Raw genomic sequence first — 10914 nt, 5'->3', positions numbered from 1 at the left:
CGTAAATTTTATTATTTAGTATTTACGAGTTAAATATGGTTTTAGAAAGAATTTTTAATTATCAATTTAAGTTTATAATGAATTATTAGGTTCAGGTAACAAAATCTTAGGTCAAGTGGTTTTAGAAAATAAGGAATCGAGACCTTGTTTCTATAAACCGAGCCGTAAATATTTTTTTAAATAGTTACGGAGTGTCATTAAGGTAGTATTAAAGTTTCATTAGAAAATTTTAATAATTTAATAGTCAATTAATTAAAAATGACTAAATTGAAAAAGGTGCAAAACTTGTTAATTATAATAAATAGTGATTAAATGGTTGATAAATAAATAAGGGAAGACTTAAGGAGCAATTAAGCCCAAAGAAAAGAGATGAGGCGGCATGTTAATGAAAAATAATAATAAAATAAAACAAATGGATGGTAAAATTTTAATTTGCATGAAATTAAACATACAAATTGAAATTAAAAAGAGAATTCTAGATAATTTCTTTCTTCAACTTCAGCAAACAACCATGAGAGAGAGTTTAAGCTGGTTTTGCTTATTTTTGCTGCATATCAAGGGCCCGTAGATACTCGTGAAAAAGGAAAATTAGTGGAATAGTCCCTAAACTTTTACAAATCTTACAATTTAACCTAGATTTTCAAGAGGTCGAAAGATCGGACCAGCACATCAAGCCACCCTATCTAGCCTAGTTCGGTAGTTTTTGTATGTTCAATACAGTTTATATGGCATGTATAGGGTTTGTGTGGATTTAATCAAAGTTTGTCTTGTATAAATGTCAATAATTATAATTTTGCTTATATATATATGTTGGGTTAGAAATGAGACATATTGGTGATGTTGATGTGAATAATATAGGTTTGTTGAATTCAAATTGTGGTTAACTTTATTAGTCAAATTAGATGGATTAAATAGGTAAATTTAGGTATTTTGGTATATGTGATGACACACTATGCTTAAAACATGATTTTGACTTGCTATGATTGCTTTGTTGTGATTTGAGGTGTTAAAATGATGTATTTAGGTTGATATCAAAATAGGTGAGACATGTGGCCTTGGAATGGCCTACTTTCGTCCACACGGGCAGAGACATGGGCGTGTGTCTCAGCCGTGTGCCCGCTACATCTTTAAAATTGAGAAACAGAATGCCCAGGTATTTTCACACGGCCTAGCACACGGGCTTGTGGTTTGGCTGTGTGACCCCTACACCTTAATTTTATAAGTCAGTATGCTTACACGGTCTATAACATCCCAAAATAAGGCCTAAACGGAACAGTGGTTGTGAAACCACGAATCTAAGATAAAAAAGTCTACTCCGATTAATTTTTATAATTTACCGAGTGATTAGATGCATGTGTTAGAGTAGCGATGGAAAATTTTATAGATAGCATGCTTAATTTACCTACTAGGGCTTAATTGCAAAAGTTGATAAATATGAGTTTTAGATGCTAAAGGATTAAATGAAGAGTATAATTGAAGTAGAGGTCCTTAAATGATAATTAGACCATTAGGTTTTCATGGACAAAAATGGACATCCATAGATAAAAATAACTAAAGTTTTAGTGAAGGGTATTTTAGTCATTTGGTAATTAAAAGATTAAAAAAGGGAAAAATATGGCAAAATGTGCCCATCTTCTTCATTAGGCCGAAATTTCAAAGGTTATTCATAGCTAGGGTTTTGTCAAGCTTCCAATCTTCATAGTAAGTGATTCCAAGCCCCGTTTCTAATGTTCTTTACGTTTTTGAAGTCTCGATAACTTGATTTAGCTTATTCTAGCAATAATTTAACCTAGGGTTCATATTTGGAAAAATACCCATAGGTGAAATGTGTTTATTTTGATTTTTTATGGTAGAATATGAAGCTTAAAATTATGTTAAACGACTTGAGCTAAGCGATTTTAAGCGAAAACGAGTAAAACGACAAAATCGGTAAAAATACCTAATGATCATAAGTACATGTTAGAGTAGGAATTTGATGTTTCCGTAGGTAAATAAATGGCCAGCATGTCATAAAACATAAGAATTAAGGATAAAGTTTCATTTCCGAGCCTTGGGGAAAAAGTGTAAATATGCAAAAGTTTAGGGGCAAAATTGTAATTTTGCCAAAGTTTAAGGATTGTTTTGATAAATGTGAATATTAAATAAGTTAAATTTGCTATTATATATCAAGAAGAACGAAATTTGGGGTTAGACCGAGGAAAGAAAAAGGTTGAGGACTAAATCAAAATATTTGATCGTATTTTGTATCGAGGTAAGTTTGCAGTAAATAAATGCAATGTTTTATTATTTATAATTAATGATGTTATTTTTCAGCATCTATATATTTATTTTGTAAACTTATTCCTTGATGATTCAAGCAAGAATTGATGGAGAAATGATACTTAAAAGTCCCGGTTGAACCTTAGGAATGTGTAGGATACAAATGTCATGACATTAAGGTTTAAGGATACCAAGTAAGAACATGCCAAGGCAAGACATTGGTAAGTTTTACAAGGCAAGGAAATCATGTGAGACCATGTCAAGACATGGCATTGATAAACTACGATAAGGCAAAGATCCCATGTAAGACCATGCCAAGACATGGCAATGGTGAGTTCATAAGGCAAGGATACCACGTAAGACCATGTCAAGACATGGAAATGGTAAGTTTAAAAAGGAAAGGTACCCGTATATCCTTAGTATTCCAAGTGGTTCAACGGAAAATTTAATGAGTGTACCAAAGGGTAGGTAAGATAAGTCCATGTTCGAAAGGTTCAGGTTATCTTGATAATTCATTTAGAATGTTGTTATTTATTTACATTCAAACTTACTAAGCTTTATGCTTACTCCCTTTCTTTTCTCTCTTTTTTATAGTATCGTAAAGCCAACTCAGAAAATTGTAAGGACTTCAGAGATCACCTTACACTATCAACGAGCTATCTTGGTATTTTGTGACTAGAAATACTTTAAGTTATGGCATGTATAGAGACTTGGCTACTTTGTGTGTATGTCCTTATGATATGATTAAAAAATGGCATGTGAATACTTGGTAATGATTAGCTTATGATATAGCTAAATAAGAACGTGTTTTGGTATTATGTATGCCTAAATGAGGTTTGATGCAAAGAAATTATGAAGGAGTAAGAGTTGGCCATTGAACAGTTAGGAAACAGCAGCAGTGACGTGGTTTTGAAAAATCACTAAAAATTGTAGAAATGGAATTAAATGGTGAATGAGATATAGAATTAAAACTTATTGATTCTATGTTCATAAGAAAGAAACAGAGTAAGCAAATGAAGTCTATATTCTGAGATATTTAAATTTTTGTAAGACTGGTTCAAAGTGACTTCGTGATCCCCTTTTCCAAATTTGGAAAATCACTAGAAATTGTACAAAAAGAATTATAAGTTATAGTTTGTATGTCTAGATTCCTTTTCATTAGAAACAAAATAAAACATTATCCGAATTCTGTATAATGAGATAATCGATTTTTAGTGAATAGAGGTCAGGTCCACTGAACTGCGAAACAGGGGAACATTTAATGAATAAACTGTACTAATTGGCCAAACCAAAAATTTTGGAAAAATTTTGGTAATAAGATATATGAGTCTAGTTTCAGGGAAAATTTACGGATTTAAATTTCGAGTTTCGTAACTCAAGTTATAATTAATTTAGTGACTGTTATGCAGATGGACAGTTTTATTATGAATAGTGAAATAAATTGTTTTAATTTGTGTAAGTAATTGGAAATTTTTTTTAATGTTCCTTGTTTGGTCCCGAACTGTTCCAATTGCATGTTTTAGGGCCTCGAAGGCCCTTTTTAGGGATTTATTGGATGAATGGGAGCGAATTAATTTTTTTTAACAAAAATTATGCCCTGAACAAGTAAGATAAGTCTGGTAATGCCTCGTGCTCGACTCCGGTGACGGTCTCAGATAAGGAGAGTTACAGAGCCTAGTACATGGGCATGTGACTTGGCCGTGTGACCCAAGTTAAAGAGTTACATGGGCTGGACACGGTCGTGTGCCCTACTTCGAATGTCCACACAGTTGAGACACGGGCGTGTCTCTTGACCGTGTGAGCCACACGGCCTGGTCACACAGGCGTGTGCCCCTTACACCTAAGAGAAACTTTAAAATTTTTTGAAAAGTTCTCTGAGTTTCTGATTTAGTCCCGATTTGTTTCTAAAGTGTATTTTGGGCCTCGAGGGCTCATATAAGGGACAATATGAGTAATTATGATTAGTTTCTAATATGTATGTTAAATAATATGAAATGTTCATAATTGATTTGAAAAGTTTGGTAATGTTCTGTAACCCTGTTTTGGCGACGAATAAGGGTTAGAGGTGTTACAAGTAGTCTTGTTTCAAGTCTTTGTACTATTTAGAAAACCTTTCAGAGCAATATGCAGAAATCCTTTTACTTGAATATTATTTGTCCATTAATCGTTATTTCAATGAGAAATACTTTAAAAATATCGTAACAATGGACAAGATTGAAATTTACTGGAGTAAAGATCGAAATGAATAGATTAATCAAAATAGCAAACATTGCTAAAATACAAAATAAGTAAGATAAAACTAGGTGCCCTAGATATCGTAGCATGAGCTTCTCTAACTTCTCGAGGACCCCTTTTAAGCCTGATATGTGTTTAGGAGATCTAGAGTACTTTGTTAATGCCCTAAGATGTAACATTCTTCCTTCCAAGAAGACCAGACCATCTCACGTTCAATCTTCAATCCAAATTTGAATTGCCTTTTTCTAGGTTTTCAACTAAAAACCTCTTTGGTCTCAAGGTGCCCTTTGCGAGTTTTTGCCTTGTCCTTTCCCCTTTTTTTAGGTTAAGTATTTCTTGACTAAATCTGAATTCACAGGATTAGATAGGTTTTTTCTATCCATCTCGGTCAAAATCAATGCTCCTCCAGAAAAATGTATTCTTTTCCACATAAGGTCCTTCCCAATTTGGCATCTAGTTTCCTTTGAAGTCTTTTTGTACGGGAATGATCTTTTTCAATACCAGGTCCCCCTCATGAAATTTTTTGGGGTGAACTTTTTTGTCATAAGCTCGCATCATTCGTTTTTGGTACATCTGACCATGACAGATAGCCTTCCACCTCTTCTCTTCAATCAAGTTCAGTTGATCATATCGGGTTTGGATCCATTCTACTTCATCTAACTTCAACTCTGACAAAACTTAGAGAGAAGGAATCTCAACTTCAATAGGCAAGACCGCCTCCATTCCATAAACCAATGAGAAAGGCGTTGCCCTGATGGAGGTCCTGACAAACCTTCGATAAGTATAGAGGGAAAATGGTAACTTCTCATGCCAATCTTTAAAAGTCTCTATCATTTTCCCCATGATCTTCTTAATGTTCTTATTGGATGCCTCTACTGTACCATTTATTTTTGGGCGATATGGTGACGATTTGTGACGTTTGATCTTGAATTGACTACTGACCTCCGCTATTGTGCTGTTGTTCAAATTCAATGCATTGTCAGATATAATCCTTTTTAGCATCCTATACCGACATATGATCTCTTTCTTTAAGAATTTGTTGACTACCGAATTTGTAATATTGGTGTAAGAAATGGCCTCTACCCACTTGGTGAAGTAATCAATGACCACTAAGATGAATTGATACCTATTGAAAGTTTTTGGCGAGATCGGCCTAATGAAATCTATACCCTACATAGAGAAAGGCCATGAAGAAGTCATAACATGAAGAGGTGAATGAGGCACATGGATTTTGTCTCCATAAATTTGACACTTATGACATCTATTGGCATAATTGATACAATTCCCTTCCATGGTGGACCAATAATACATGAATATCATGATTTGTCTGGCCATTGTAAAACCATTAGCATGTGTTTCGCAAATGCCCTCATGGATTTCTTCCTAAATCTTCTTGGCCACAACAGCATCTATACATCTTAGTAGCACCTGATCCTTTCTTCTTTTAGACAGGATCTCTCAATCTAAGACATAGTCATTGGCCAGTCTCCCTAGTGTCTTTTTATCATTCTCAGTCGCCTGATCAGGGTATTCATGATTCTTTACATATCGTAGTATATCGTGGTACCAAGGGTGAGCATTTTTTTCCTCTTCCTCGATGTTGTAACAATGAGTCGGAGCCTCATAAATACTCATTTGGATCATTTTTACATCCTTTTATTTATTTATTTTGACCATGGAAGCTAAGGTAGCTAAGGCATCAACATCTAATTTTCATCTCGCAGAAGGTAGTAGAAGGTGTTGTCATCAAACTCTTTAATTAACTCTAGGATCAGCCTTCTGTACTCGATCAAATTAGGATCTCTTGTCTCTCATTCACCTTTGAATTGATAAATCACTAGTGCAGAATCCCCACAAACCTCTAGTACTTTGAACTTGCATTCTATGGCTGCACAGATACCCATGATACATGCTTCGTATTCTGTCATATTGTTCGTGCAATCAAAATCCAATTTACTAGTAAAGGGATAATGATCTCCGTTTAGGGATACCAGGACTGCCCCTATTCCATTACCCATAGCATTTGACGCTCCGTCAAAATTTTTAGTTTTTAGGGATGTTCTTCTTAAGCACCTTCTTCAGTGGTTGCAACATAAATCAGATATTCATTTGGGGAATCAAATTTCAAAGGCTCGTAATTTTCTAGAGCTTTACTGGCTAGAAAATCTACTATTGCACACCCTTTTACTGCTTTCTGGTTTACATAGATTATAACAAATTTGAAAAGTAGAATTTTCCATCAGACCGTTCTTCCATTCAGAGCAGTTGACTCCATCATATACTTTAGAGGGTTCATTTTTTAAATGAACCAAATTGTGTGGTACAGCATATACTGTCTCAGTCTCCGGGTTATCCAGATCAAGGCGCAACGCAACTTATCAATTGGCGAATATCTTGCCTCAAACTCAGTGAACTTCTTATTGAGGTAGTATATTGCTCTTTCTTTCCTTCCTGACTTATCGTGTTTGCCAAGCATGCATTTTATAGAATTCCCAAATAATGCCAAATACAGTATCAGTTGTTTAAATAAACTAGGTGGCATCAGTACTGGGGCATAAGACAAGTAATGTTTAACCTTGTCAAAAGTTTTCTGGAAATCCTCATCCCATACTCTTGGATTGTGTTTCTTAAGGAGATGGATTATGGGTCGTATTTCTCAGTTAATTGTGAAATGAACCGGGCAATATAATCTAGTCTTCCTAAGAAACCTAGGACCTCCTTTTGAGTGCGAGATGAAGGCAACTCCTATATAGCCTTAACTTTGACCGGGTCGATCTCGATCCCCTTTTCGTTGATTACGAATCCCAACAATTTCCCTGACCTAGCCCCGAAAGTACATTTTGCTGGATTGAGCTTTAGCTGGAATTTCCTCAACCTCAAGAATAATTTCCTCAGGACTTGTATATTCTCTTTTTCTGTTCGGGATTTTGTGATCATATCATCGACATAAACCTCGATTTCTTTGTGTATCATATCATGAAACAGGGTTATCATGGCTCTTTGATACGACGCTCTCGTATTTTTTAGTCCAAATGGCATCACTTTATAGCAAAATATTCCCTGTAAGGTTACGAATGTAGTCTTTTCCATATCTTCAGGATGCACCTTAACCTGGTTGTATCTGGGAAGCCATTCATGAAGGAGAGCAGTGAGTAACTTGCTATGTTGTCCACTAAGGTGTCGATATAAGGCAACGAAAATTGTCCTTCAGGTTGGCTTTACTTAAATTCCTAAAGTCTACACACATTCAATACTTTCCTATCTTTCTTAGGGATGGGGACTATATTAGCTACCCACTTTGAGTATTTAACCACTTGTAGGAAACCAGCGTCAAATTGTTTCTTGACCTCTTCTTTTATTTTTTAACAGAATGTCAGGCCTTATCCTTCAAAGTTTCTGTTAAACTAGCTTGCATTATTTCCTTATGGGGAGTTGGTGTACCATGATATTAGTACTTAGCCCAGGCATGTCTTGATACGACCATGAGAAAACATCTTTGAATTCTTGGAGTAACTTAACGAGGGCTCCCTTTGTTTCTACAGTGATGTAAGCTCCGATCTTCACCTTTTTCTTTTTTTGTCCATCTCCTAAGCTCACAATTTCTACTGGCTCTTTGTGAGGTAGAATCTTTTTCTCCTCTTGTTTTACCATCCATAACAAATCAGGAGATAAGTTACAATCTTGATTATTTTCAAAGTCATAAAGTTCCTCTAGACACATATCTTGCTCAAAAAGAGATTCTGAGTTAGTAGCAGTGTCACTCATATCATTGATATCTGGAGACCTGTTATAGGAACAAAGGAAGACCTAGAGAAAAAATGAATCTAAGAACAATTAACTGTATGGTATGAGTATGAATGAAGTGGAAAGAATAAAAAAATATTTTCCAAAATAAGATACAAAGACGCATTTTATTGAAATAAAAATAATGGACATATGATTTTTTCACAAAAGGATTCTTATTGCTCTTAGGCTCAGAGTAATAAATGTGTTTTGAACATTACTCTTAATTAGTTCTAAAAATTATAGGGGTCTCTCCCGTAGTCCAATTATTCAGAATACTTTCGGGGATATAAGGACGAATACCTGACAGGTTTTCGCCAATTCCTTTTTCGGATATAGTATTGATGTTCAAGTTTTCCAACATTCCTTCCGAGCTTTCTTTTTCTACCATTCTTTGTTTAGGATAAATGATTTCTCCTGACACGAATGTTTTGGACATATAGGGAAAGGTCATTGGTTCCCATTTGACCTATCCTCCACTTAGTCGTGCTCTTCTTCTTTTTTGTTCCTTCTCCAACTCCCTCTTCTTTTACCTCGCATCTGGCTTGTATCATAAGCCAAAGTGGTCTCGTTTGTCCCTCAGCATTGGTGCCTCGACTCTCCCTTGAAGGTATTTTCTGAGTCTTTTTCCAAGTAAGGCTTCTTTTCCAACTATCAACTGTAGGCCCATCTTTGTGGTTTTGGATATTCTTGGTACTGGGATCTTATTTCTTTCGATAATGAAAGTTGCATTAACAAATTCTAGTGATCGAAATGAACATTCTATTACCTCATTATCTGCTTCTATGTATAGTGCATCACTAGTTACGAGTGTAATGATATCATCTTCATCGTTTATCGTCATCAGTCATCCTCCGTTACCAATTTCAGTTTTTGGTGTAGTGACGACGACACTACCTCAGCTGAGTGAATCTAAGGTTTACCTAACAAACAATTATAAGAGGGCTTGATATCCATCACAAAAAATATACCTCATTTGTGTTCAGACCAATTAAGAGAGGTATTTCAATCCTTCCCATCACCCTCCTTTCTGTACCATCGAATGCTCTCACTATATTTTGACACGTTTTCATGTGGGAGCTTTCCACTGGTACTTTGTTCAGTATGAATAGAGGCAAGGTGTTCAGCGCAGATCTATTATCAATTAACACCCTTGAAAATGTATATTCTTTGCAGCGGGTAGTGATATGTAGGGCATTCGTGGGGCCCCTTGGAAGTATTCATCATCATTTAAAAAGATGAAATTGCCAACACTTATATTGTTAACCAAACGGTCTAGCTTGTTCACAGAGATATCATTAGCGGCATAAGTTTCATTCAGCACATTCATCAACGTGCTACAATGTATCTTTGAGCTTAAGAGTAAGGCTAGTACTGATATGCAAGCTGGTTCTTTGTGTAGTTTTTCTGTAACACTATACTAGTTATGCTTCAATAATTTCAAGAACTCCTTAGCCTCATTCTTAGTTAGTGGTCTGTTAACTAGTGATTCAAGCCTAGCTGTCTTTTTTTTCTTGTGCTCAACTGCCAGGTTTTTCCTTTAACAGGCTTCATTCTTGCACTTGTAAGATCATAGCACCTCCTACTGTGCATGTAGAAACCAATATCTTAGCCCTTTTCTGAAGTGCTAACTGAATTCTCCTCTCTTGGGATCATCACGTTGCAGTCATAATTCCATGGAACCCTTCTGCTATCCTTATAGGGAAAAGCCATAGGTTTCTGAATTTGACTCTTGGCGCAACTTGAGTTCCTACTTCATTATTTCTCGGTCGTGAAATAATCACCACTAGGTGGTTGACTTTATGGGCCTTCTCCGTTGATCCCTCCTCTGAGGCGCAAATGTCTCCTCCTTCCGAGCCTTTGACATCTTCAAAAAATTTCAGTTCCTTGTTATCCATCAAACTGTGCACCAAAGCTCTAAATTTAGTGCACAGTTGGATCTCATGACCCTCTTCAGTGTGAAACTTATAGTAGCTTCTCACTCCTTTGGGTACCTCCTCTAAATCTTGAACGATTAATCACATGTTTATTATTTCTTGTTAGAACCATTTTAACGGAGATCTTACTTCTGCAACATCAGTTTTGGTCTTCTTTCCTCCACTCTCAATTATCGCATTTACCTCTTGGTCTGAATGATTGGGTAATGGATTTCCTGCTACATTAGTCTCGATGGATCATTGAACCTTACTATCCCTATCTTTATGAACCTTTTAATTAAGTTTTTAAATGCAGTGCAATTCTCAATTGAGTATTCCGTTATTCCTGCATGGTACTTGTATTGAGCATTCGTATCACACCATTTTGGAAACGGAGGTTGCATGGGTTTTAAATAAAACGGGGATACCACATGCGCATCGAACAGATTCTAATATAACTCCCTATATGTCATCGGGATGGGTGTGACCTGGAGTTTTTATATGTTTGGTCTTAAGTTAGACTCTTTTCTTGAAGGGCTTAATGGTTGGTTGTTACGGTCCTTGGTTGGCCTACAGTGACCGGTTTTGAATAACTTTTATACACACTCGCGATATTCACTTCATTTTCCTTCTTTCTTGGGGCTAATCTTTTAGCGTTTTCCTCCACATTTATTTTCCCACTCCTTATTGCATTTTCAATCATCTTTGTAGACATTATTAT

The sequence above is a fragment of the Gossypium hirsutum genome, chromosome A07 (assembly GCF_007990345.1).
Source record: "Gossypium hirsutum isolate 1008001.06 chromosome A07, Gossypium_hirsutum_v2.1, whole genome shotgun sequence".
Taxonomy (NCBI): Eukaryota; Viridiplantae; Streptophyta; class Magnoliopsida; order Malvales; family Malvaceae; genus Gossypium; species Gossypium hirsutum.
This window is presented reverse-complemented; position numbering follows the sequence as displayed.